Genomic DNA, 12,500 nt, shown 5'->3' on the forward strand with positions numbered 1-12,500 from the left:
AATTACCATTATCGTTATATTTATTATAGTGATAATTATTATGATATTATCAGTTATAATAGTAATAATCGCATGTGTTGCAATAGCAGTAGTTGTAGCATTCGAATGTGCATTGCAAGATGGTAGTGTTTGTAATGATAGTAGTAGTATAAGTAACAGTAGTACAGTGAATAGTAGTATTAGTAGTGTAGTAGTAGTAGTAGTAGTAGCAGTATAAGTAATACAGTAGTAGTAGTAGTAGTAGTAGTACTAAAGTAATAGTAGCACGAATAATAGTAATAGTAGTATAATTAATAGAAGTACGAGTAGTAGCAATAGCAGTATAAATAATATTAATGGGAGTGACACTAGTAGCAGTATAACTACTAGCAGTACGAGTAATGGTAGTAGTCTTCAGAGTAGAATGATGAAAGATAAGAACAGCCCTATGACAAGATTAATTGGGTAACGTAAACTGGCGTTGCAATTACTTTGGTAATTTACGCCGCGAATAAGTTCCCAGATGTAAATAACTTATAGCAAAATAAAAACAAGTAAAAAATGCGCCGAAGAAACTTCGGCGCAGTCGAGTTTTCTGTATGCCCGCTACGGCGTATAATTAAGGTCACCGAAAATAGATCTAGCTTTCGGTGGTCACGGTATAATGCTGTATGAGCCGCGGCCCATGAAACTTTAACCACTGCTTGGTGGTGGCCTATCCTATAGCGTTTCCAGAAGCACGATTATAGCTAACTTTAACCTTAAATAAAATAAAAACTACTGAGACTAGAGGGCTGCAGTTTGGTATGTTTGATGATTGGAGGGTGGATGATCAACATGTCAATTTGCAGCCCCTAGCCTCAGGAGTTTTTAAGATCTGAGGGCGGACAGAAAAAAGTGCGAACAGAAGGGTTAACCCAAACTATATTTGCTTTCTAAGTCCTTTCCCACCTGACATCCACACAATAAATAAGAGAAGTTTGGTAAGATGCAAGTAAAAATTACAAGATAAATAAGAGAAAACTTCAGTATTTAAGTAGAAAACTTCATCATTAGTGTCAAGAGAAAACTTCAATATGTAAGTAGAAAACTTTATCATTTATGTTACTTCAGTATTCAACTAAAACTTTTCTAGAGACTTTGAGTAATACTCGGAATTATTCAGGGAGGGAATATTAGCCTCGTTTGAAAGCACAAGTTGCAAGATTCAGTCTCCTTCTTTCTTTAAAAAAAATGATGATGGCATATCACTGTTTATTGTCGTACATATTTGTATAAACATCAAAATAATACACATTATATGAAATTATATATATATATATATATATATATATATATATATATATATATATATATATATATATCTTGTTCCTCTTATTTGCTTGTCGACTCCGCATTAGTGACGGCTAATGATCTCAGTTGTCACATAATTGCTTTATTTTTCCTGGAATCTTGCTCAGCTAATTGGCCTAAATCCTCTGTCCCAAATAATTGTGTATAAGCCGAACAGTAATAATAATAATAATAATAATAATAATAATAATAATAATAATAATAATAACTGAAGGTTATTCCACAATTAATTAAGTAGTTCCGACATCGTTAGAGAAATATTTCTCTCGTAATTTAATCTAAAGGAAAATTATACTGTGTCTCGGTAAAACTGCGATATTTTTTGCACTCTGAAAATACGGTAATAATAATTTGTTAAATACAGGCCAATTAAAAGTCTACTGATGAAATTGCACATTAAGGTAATTTATTTCCTTGTTTTTCCTGGACAAGAGGCAGCTTTTATATTATTTATTTTTCCCCGTAGGATGGTTGTGTCATCAGTGCACCTCACGCGGTGTGCTGTAGGCATTACTTTATGTTCATTGCAGCGTCCCTTCGGCCACTAGCTGCAGCCTCTTTCATTTCTTTTACTGTACCTCCGTTCATATTCTCTCCCTTCCATCTTACTTTCCACCCTCTCCTAACCATTGCTTCACAGTGCAATTGTGAGGTTTCTTGTTATGCCTTTAAATCCTCATAGGTCCCAGCGCTTGGCCTTTGGCCTAGGTTTTGTTTCCATTCCAATTTATTTCTTTTCTTATTTGTATTTGTAGCCTAAGTGGCATTCTCTCGTTGTAGCACTGTTTTGTTGGCAGTTTCGAGGTCCTGCCTTTGAAATCGCCAGAGTCATCCAAGATCAGAGTACCTGGAAGAATAAGAATAATTAAGAATAACTAGAAGATGTAAATAAGAATGAAAATAATGAAGAATAACTCGACAACAATTAAGATTTGCTAAAATAATAATGATAACTTGACAGTGGCCCATGTTGTCGAATATTAAGTCCTACGAAAAACGCACAAATTTTGTGTGTTAGATATTTGCAATTTTATGGATTCATCATTATTTATCAAACTAGTGAACAGATGTAACAAATAAAAATAAATAGAATAGATATAAAAATGAAATTAATTGGTAGTCTTATAGAACAATCCTTTGGAGTACATCATCTTGAAGGTTAATACAGCCTCTTCGGGGGCCAGTGAATATAGCATTTGTCAAGAACTCAATTCGGAAATATAAATTAAAATTATCTGCCTCTGTTAATATTGCAGAGGCTGCTCTAGGAGCAAGAGCCCGTGCCAGCTATTAGTAACTGGTTTAGTTTTACAACTTTCTTAACAGTATAACGGGGAAAGATTTAATTGACTGAACATTTTTCGTTCTTGCCTTATTTGTTCAAGAAGGAACTCGCATTGGCAAAAGAAGAAGTTATTACATGAATACTTCTGTCTTAGGTACTTGTTGGATTTGGTGTTTCTGGTGGATTTACGTGCCAAAAGCGATTCTTCCTCATTAAAATGGTACCATAGGCTTAAGTTATCTTTAATCGTTTATTCAAAATAAGTTGCAGTATTATTGGAACACCTGAAATTAGAAATTCCTAAAGGTGTGAACGAACGAAAGTCTTAAAATCATTGTTGTTTCACAATGCTCTCGAGAGTTCCAGGTATATAAGTACATAATCACCAAACGAATAATAAAAAAAGTTTTATCAGCTCGTTCTTTCGTAATGTTATCTTTGCAATTGCATTGCAGTTTCAAATGAATTGAGGTCCCTGGTTGCGACCCCTTTTGTTCCTTTTACTGTACCTCCTTTCGTATTCTCTTTCTTCCGTCTTGCTTTCCACCCTCTCCTAACAATGGATTCACAGTGCAACTGCAAGGTTTTCCTCCTGTGACACCTTTCGAACCTTTTCGCTGTCAATTTCTGAATGGCCTCATAGGTCCCAGTGCTTGGCCTTGGTCTAAATTCTATATTCAGTTCAGTTCAAATGAGTTGAATTGGAACTTGAAGGCTGAAGACGAGTTCGACGAAAGGGCGTTAGCCTACCTGCTGGAAGAATATTGGAAATGAATGATGAAGTAGTTCAATGAATAAGTCCTGTAGAGGTGTACAGGGGCCCCGTGGGACGGGAGCTGCTATTCCGTAAGCCATAAAAACTTTGAGAGAAATTGACAGGTAGACATGGCAATTGCTAGACTAGGGACTCCTTTTGCTTAATTAATAGCTGTCAGGGCATGGAAACCAACGGTCAGAGAGAGAGAGAGAGAGAGAGAGAGAGAGAGAGAGAGAGAGAGAGAGAGAGAGAGAGAAAAGTCATTACATGAGTTATTTAACTTCCATTTAAATAATAAACCATGAAAACGGAGTGAGAGAGAGAGAGAGAGAGAGAGAGAGAGAGAGAGAGAGAGAGAGAGAGAGAGAGAGAGAGAGAGAGAGAGTTATTTAACTTACATTTAAATAATCGACCATGAAAACGGAGACAAACAAACAGACAGAGAAGTCATTACATGAGTCTTGTGTTTTACTTTAACTAACATTTAAATAATAAACCATGAAACGGAGAGAGAGAGAGAGAGAGAGAGAGAGAGAGAGAGAGAGAGAGAGAGAGAGATTTTTTACTGTATGAAGCACGCCATACTCCCTAAGTCTTATTCTACGATAATTATCAAAGAGAAAAAAAAAATAATTCAATAGAGAATTAGAAAATCATCTTGCCTGTGAGGCAGAATTATAAGCAAACTGTTGAAATCCGAAAAAGGAACTATCACTTTGCAATTGGTATTTGTACAGTCAAAGTCAAAAGTCAGAAGACACCTATTCACGTGAAGAGATTATCTCGCTCTCAGAAAAAAGCAATGAACCGCTTACGTTGGCGGATTATTCAATCTGGGTGTACCCTAATCCCTTATGTAATGTGTACTTATCCCTTATTATCGCTTATGAATGTATTTATCCATTTTATGTAATGAGAAGTAATCCTTTTTTTTGTCAAGGATTCCGCTCTCTCCTTGAGATCTAATCCTCTTTGTAATAGATGTTCATTTTTTGTAACTGGAAATAATCCCATGAATTACAGGCCCAAATCCCTTCTTACGGATGACAAGTCAACTGTGCTTTGACTCGCATGAATCACTTGTATTACGTAAACTAATCATTAATATAATTTGACTTTACTTTTATTGAAGGAAACTAGTTACTGTGTGCTCATCATCGCGATAGCATTAACAAATCATTTTTATGACACAAATTAATCTCATGTGAGAAATTACTCTTATTTTTAAAGATAACGCATTCGTTATGTAATGGAAACTAGTCTCTTCTGTAATAGGAATAAATCCCTTATTGATCTTGGGCTTATTTCTTTTGTAACAAAACGTAATCCTTGTTACACAAAGTACAACTGATGTCATAACGTCAACCAATAGATGAAATAATACGACCAAATCTTTCTACTTTGTTAAACACAAAGTAATTCAGTATGTTATTGGAAGTGATCCTTCCCTCGACAGGAACTATCACTTCCGTTATATGATCCTTTCCCGGCAGGAACGGGAGGGAAAAATCCTTCCTCAACGTCTCGGTAACCACGGTAAGCAGTTTGAAGGTGATCCGGAATAGTTATTGTAATCGGCACCCTAAGCGTGATACTCCCGAGAACCCGGAAATAAAAGATTGGGGGGCGGTGCTAACTAAGCATTCCAATCGTTCGTCTATTTCCTTGTTGCAGTTAGGTGAAAGGGTGGTGGGTCGGGGGGGACGGAGAGGTTGGAGCTGGGAGTTTGAGGTACACCTCGCGTGAATGCCCAGGACGTTACCTGCTGCAAATATCGCTTGCTGCTGCTCTCTCTCTCTCTCTCTCTCTCTCTCTCTCTCTCTCTCTCTCTGTCCCGGTGTAACGTGGTAGAGGAAGATAATTTATATGAAGTTGGCAGCGTAAATGACGTTAGCCGGATAGTGATGCGGTTATGACTGGGATGCGTCAACACACAATTCTGCGACAGGATATGCGTTAGTCTCTCTCTCTCTCTCTCTCTCTCTCTCTCTCTCTCTCTCTCTTGTGTGAGATGATAGGTATCAAATGCAACTTTCCACGCTCATCTCTCTCTCTCTCTCTCTCTCTCTCTCTCTCTCTCTCAGCACAAATATGGTCTGCACGCTGCCTCCAGTTGAAGAGAAAGCGCCTCCTATGTCATTGCTACACCTCCACAAGGTAAAAAAAAAAACACGAACACATTAAAAAATATAAGTACATTTCATCAACAACAAACAGCATAAATTTACGTCATACGCTTTCATTTTACTGCGTAGATGAGGCAGAGCGTTGCGCCAGCTCGTTAATGCCAAGCGTGTATTAAAATGAATATCATATTCTGCACAATCTGAATTCGTTTCTTTTTCATTTCAGTATCGCATCAAAACAAGGACTTCGGGTAAACATTTCCATTGAAGCGCCAATACACCATCGTTGTTATTCTTTCATTAGAGTCTCCTCCTCCTCCTCCTCCTCCTCCTCCTCCTCCTCCTCACGTGCCTAAAGAAGAACCGCACTCCGCAAAAGGTCTTCAGTTTAAGACAATCGTCTTCTTCTCTGTTTTGGGGGAAAGGACAAAGTACTTCTCCTCAGGTGTCTTGTGGAATGTCTCCCGGAACTGGGAGCCTGGAAGGTCTTTCTTTTTGGACACAGTTTTCGTCTTTCTTCTTCTTCTTCTTCTTCTTCTTCTTCTTCTTCTTCTTCTTCTTCTTTGTGGGGTGGAGTTGGACGTCCGTGTGAGATTTCATTTTCGAAAACCGTTCTCTCGCCCTTAGAGGAGGAACCCGAAATATCGAGTCGACCGCTTCTGAAATTCCGCCAATAAAAGAAATACAAAAATAAATCCCACCCACATTATTGGGTCACTAGGCCTTCTGCTATTGCTGCTAATTTGGGTGCAAACAGATTTCCTTACTTTATTATAATAATAAGTAATGATATTGGAGGAGGAACCCGAAATATCTGTCTAACCGAAAACTTCTGAAATGTCCCAAGTAAAAGATATACAAAAAAAAAAAAACCTAAGCTATTGGGTCAGTATTCCTTCATGCCCTGTTGGCAATTTGGGTGCAAACATAGTTCATTACTTTGTAATAATAATAATAATAAATAATAAACTATTTCAGCGTAAATCATATACATTAATAATTAGGGATACAAATAGTAAAACAAATATATGCACACATAAAATCCAACAGCACTAAGAAAAACAAACTGGTTCGCCCTTAGGTACTCTTCAGGGAATGATGGCGCCTTCTCAGGGTATTAGAATTGAGCAATGTTTACCTTTGAAAAATTTACTTCTTTGGAAATATTATATTCACAGCGAATTTGAAAATAACTAACCAAAGTACATTAGTCAGTAATGTACCTAATCTTTTGCTTTTGCTAAAATTAACCCATGAAAATTGTGTGAAGACGAGTCTGTCTTTTCAGTTCTTCTAATGATTCTTTTTATTCGATATTAGTGTTTAATAAAATCTAGCCGATGTTCATAATTTGGCTGCAAAAAATGCAATAAAAGAAGGTTTCTGAGTCCTGTATATTTATTTCATTCTGCAGGCGGTCAGGACTAACAATAAAGATGGCAAGTGAAACGTGGGGAGTAGATCCTGCAGATAATAATAATAATAATAATAATAATAATAATAATAATAATAATAATAAGAAGAAGAAGAAGAAGAAGAAGAAGAAGAAGAAGAAGAAGAAGAAGAAGGGATAGAGGTAGTAATTAAACAATTGTGCGATGCATTTCTGATTAGGTACATAATACAAATATATATATATATATATATATATATATATATATATATATATATATATATATATATATATATATATATATATATAATGCCACGAAGGAAAGTGAAACAACCGGAGTGGTGCTAGGCCTTTCGACTTATTGTCCTTTACTTAGCAGACTGATAGAAATATAAAAAAATCAATTTCCAAAGATAGCTCGTATAATTGACAGGTGAGGATTATATATGACCGTGTATTTGTGTGTGTGCATATGTTTGGTTTATATAAGTGGTCAGGGAATTCAAGAGCCTGGAACTGTAGAAAAAGAAAGTCAACCGTGCAGTTTATAATAATAATCATACAACGAAAATAATAAAGTTACGAGTTATCACGCTGAGACGCAAAACATTCAGCTATGCTAATCATTGGAACATTTCCCTTGCATCTATTATTGACACTAGTCACAGCTCTCTCTCTCTCTCTCTCTCTCTCTCTCTCTCTCAAGAGATAAGGAATTGTGAAACCTGTTCCTCAACGTTGTTGTTTTCACTCGAGAACGACGCAGTGTTTGCTGTTTCATTTCGGTACATATCGCGGTTTCGAAAACCACCGAGTCTCATGAATTTCTCGCCATTCACGTTTCGAGCTGTGGTAATTGGGAGACGTTTGGGTACATCTGCTCTTCTACGAAAAAACCCAATGGTGTCATTTCATGGTATACAAGATTGATATTGCTCATATTCAGTCTATATTATTATTCTTTTGTTGTTCTTTACATACGACAACATCATTATATTATTATGTTATCGAAAACACATAATTATCATTTCAACACTGAGTTGCATAAAACATGGACAGTTCCTTTTCAGTGAAATATTGCACTTTTACGGCGATCAGTAGGTCTGTTAAACGTTAAGGAACACTTGAAACAGGCTCTCAGTCTGTCTCAGTCTGTTTGTTTCGTATTAGATTACTAAAAACACTCCCTGATTATTGACACCTTGTTGATATAACTATATAGTTATGATCGATACTTTTAAATGTAAGAAAAAAAAAATGTAAAAAATGCGCCGAAGTTTCTTTGGCGCAATCGAGTTTTCGGTACAGCGCTACCTTGTATAGTCAAGGCCACCGAAAATAGATCTATCTTTCGGTGGTTTGGGTATAATGCTGTATGAAACTTTAACCACTGCCCGGTGGTGGCCTATCCTATACCGTTGCCAGAAGCACGATTACGGATAACTTTAACATTAAATAAAATAAAAACTACTGAAGCTAGAGGGCTGCAATTTGGTATGTTTGATGATTGGAGGGTGGATGATCAACATACCAATTTGCAACCCTCTGGCCTCTGTAGTTTTCAAGATCTGAGGGCGTACAGGAAAAGTGTTGGCAGAAGAAAGGGCGGACGGACAGACAAAGCCGGCACAATAGTTTTCTTTTACAGAAAACTAAAAACCATAGAAACAAAATTTAAATTCGTTAAATTGTCGCATGGATACATCGAACCCAAGAGAATATGGAAACGGTTCTCGGTGGAACCTGGAGAATTTAAAGTGAAGGGAACCGTCATGGAGGTTCCTCCGCAGAACCGGGAACGTTCCTGACAGAGAACGTCGTAGTCGGAAGCTTGAGTAAGGAATTCCAGTCTTTGTACTACGGATTTCGTGTCGTATTAACAACACTGGAATTACGCGCTCCCTTCCATTCCACTCCATTCCGTTCTCTTCCTTTCCCTTCCCTTCCATTCCACTCCATTCCCTTCGATTTTATTGCCATCACCTCCTTTCCATTCCATTCCATCCCATTACCTTCCATTCCATTCCCTTCGATTTTATTTTCATCCCTTCCTTTCGATTCCATTCCGTTCCCTTCCCTTCAGTTCCCTTCTAATCCCTTCCGCTCTGTTCCGTTCCCTTTCATTCCCTTCGCTTCCATTTCCTTCCTTTACCTTCCATTCCCTTCTCTCCCCTTCCTTTCCCTTCCATTCTATTCCATTCCCTTCCCTTCCCCTCTATTCCATTCCATTCCCTCTCATTCTCTTATCTCACTCTCCTTTCCCTCCTCCCCTCCCCTCCTCCCCTCCCCTTCCTTCCCCTCACTTCACCTTCCCTCCTATTCCATTCCATTCTCTCTCATTCTCTTACCTCCCTTTCCTTTCCCTTCCCCCTCTCCCCTCCCTCCCCTTCCCTTCCCCTTCCCTTCCCTTCCCTTCCTCACCTCCCATCCCCTTCCTCCCTTCCCTGCCCCCTTCCCTTCCCTTCCCTCACCTCACCTTGCCTCCCTCACCTTCCCTTCCATAGCGCCTAAACTGCTGCTACGCTCACGTTCCTCACCTCATTCATCTCAGCTTCGAGATGATTTATGTCATCTCTTTTGCGTCAAGAGGAAGCTGTTGATTGCGATGAGGGATTTGTTGGATGATGATTTGTATAAAGATTGCTTTGCTTGCTTCTGTTTTCCTCTTCTGCTTTTACTTGATGCGACAACACGGGATTTATGGAAGTTATCTGAAGTTTTGCCCTCGGGATTTATCGAAGTTAGCTGACCGCGGGATTTACCGAAGTTAGCTGACCTCGGGATTTATCGAAGTTCTCTGACCGCGGGATTTATTGGAGTTACTTGTCACCGGAATTTATAGAAGTTATCTGACCTCGGGATTTATCGAAGTTTTCTGCCCACGGGATTTATCGAAGTTACCTGACCGCGGGATTTATCCTGAAGACAGCTATTAACTTGCTAGACAGATGTAGAGGTCAGTATTGTGTCCTTTATGAAATGAGGTGCAATGTATGTATATGCATGCATATACATGTGTATATATGTATGTATATATATATATATATATATATATATATGTATATATATACATTATATATATATGTATATATATACATTATATATATACACATACATATATATACACATGAGTATATACTTATATATTATCTTTGATTATTTTTTAGCAAACCTATCTATTTGCAGCCATTAGAGGTCTGTCTTTCAAAAAGATGTATTTGTACAAGTTTATTAAGAGACTGACATTCAACCGCAACAATAAACAAGCTCCTTTATATTGAGAACGAAGAAAGGAATTCAGTAAACAAACTCCTTCATATTGAAAGTGAAGAAAGAAATTGAAAGATCTTTCATTCGTAATATCTGGCGTTGATGAGGCCTTTGGTAATGGGGTGGCGGGGTAATATTGCTAGCCAACGAATATTCCCATGTACTGAAGATTGCTGGCGACCACCAGCTTCATGATAATTCTGTACTTCATTTTTTATAATAATAATTATTATAATTAATCAGAAGGATATCCTTTGTGTATACGCCTCATTAAAAATTATCGCTGCCTTAGCGGAATTTGATTTCTAGTGGCGCTTCTCAGTATTTCTAAAACTTCCCTTATCCTTTGGGAGAAAAGTTGCGTAATTATATTTCCCGTAAACGATGTCAAATTATAGAAACGAAAATCATATTAAAACCGAATAAAAGTGTTACTAAAAAATTAAAGGCTACCAAGTATGTGTGTGTGAAGTAGAGGTGCAGCTTTGTAATGAGTAACAAGTAGTAAAATGTACCTCATTTTATACGTAATGAGCATATAGTTCTTTCCGTTTTTACTCAGCATCAAAACAAGAATTTGGCAAACATCTCCACGGGAGCGCCACCACACACTACTGTTATTCTTTCATTAGCGCCGCCTCAAAGGGTAAAGCGTGTGATCCAAAGAGGAGCCGGAGTTTTGTAAAAATAGAATAATTCTGGTTTTAATGAAATGTGTATGAAAGGCTATAGTATTTAGCTTCCGGTTCTGAGATGTCTCATAAAACCACGCGTCGCTAAAAGCTTTCGATTCTGGGAACACTGTGGAACGCGCAGATTCAATTCCAAGGAACCGGTCGTAGAAGTTCTCTTGCTGAACCGGGAATATTCCTGACAGAGAAGGTCTCAGTCCAGAGCGCCTCAAGGGTGTAAGTATAAGTAATAAATCCCCGGTGTCTCTGTATTACGGATTTCGAGTGGCATTAGCGACGGCGGGATGATGAAGAATCCCCCCCGCCTCTCCCCCACCCTTCCTTCCCTTCCCTACTCCTATAACCACCCCCCCTTCCCCTTCCTCCAGACTAACTAACTGCTGTTACTGCTGCTGCTGTGTGTAATCCTTCACCGCATTCATCTTTGCTGCGAAGTTTATTTATGTAATCCCTCGCGTCACGCGGAAGCAATTGATTGCCATGAGGGATTTGTTGAATAACAGTTAGCGCTATTAGTATGCTTCATTTGAGTCTTTCTCTCCGTGAATTGCTTTATGCGAGACTGAAGTTCATCATTTATAATATTACGTCGGTAAAAGAACGAAGGAAGAGTCAGGACGTCCACGATAGATATTGATGATAAGTTATCGCTCACCAATATCGTAATGGACAGGTGAAATTAATAACAGGTAATGCACGTCTGCTGATGAAAATCTGGTATGAAAATTAGCTTAAGTGAAAGATTAAGATAAGAGTATTGATATAAGTACTTGTTTGTAATTATAACGCGAGTGGTAACAATCATACTGAAAGGATTGCTGAAGGCGATTCGTTTCATAATGTGCAGATATAAAAGTGTCTTATATTAAAAAAAAAAGCATCTCATCTCGAAATTGACTCAAAGCTTATACATTTTTTCTTTTTCTGTCCTGAGGAAAGTGATCAGAATCCGGTTTGTTAATAAAAGGTGGTTGATCTATCTCGATGAATAGACCAATTCCAGGTTGGATATCGAGAACTGAATTGAAAATAACTGGAAATCAATTTACACAGAAGTTACATTTATATTTCCAAAACTAACCAAGGTGCAAGAAATGATTCAGCTTCAAATTTGGTCTCCGTAGGGGGATGTGCCGTCAGTGCACCTCCTGCGGTGCACTGTAGGCATTTCTTAAGGTTCTTTGCAGCGTGCCTTCGCCCCCTAGCTGCAGCCCCTTTCGCTCCTTTTACTGTACCTCTTTTCATATTCTCTTTCTTCAGTCTTACTCTCCAACCTCTCCTAATAATTGATTCGTAGTGCAACTACGAGGTTTTCCTCCTGCCACACCTTTCAATTTCCGTTTCAGCTCTGAATGACCTCATAGGTCCCAGTGCTTTACCTTTGGCCTAAATTCTATATTCAGTTTAATTCATCTTTGGTGGACCAAATTGAAATAACCAAAGCTTTGGTCTAATTCATTTGTTATCCGTCCCTTTGTAGTCAACGGTGGGGAACAGTTAATCAACTCAAAGGACAAAGCGGGTTGTTTTATTTTTTTATTTTTTTAGTGGTTGAAGGATACCATCTTTTTCGTGTTTCAGTCAAGGATTGGATTTATAAGGTTAATGGTTTGCCAGCCTCGTAGGACTGTAAAAAATAAAAATT

Source organism: Macrobrachium rosenbergii, chromosome 53 (genome assembly GCF_040412425.1).
Source record: "Macrobrachium rosenbergii isolate ZJJX-2024 chromosome 53, ASM4041242v1, whole genome shotgun sequence".
Taxonomy (NCBI): domain Eukaryota; kingdom Metazoa; phylum Arthropoda; class Malacostraca; order Decapoda; family Palaemonidae; genus Macrobrachium; species Macrobrachium rosenbergii.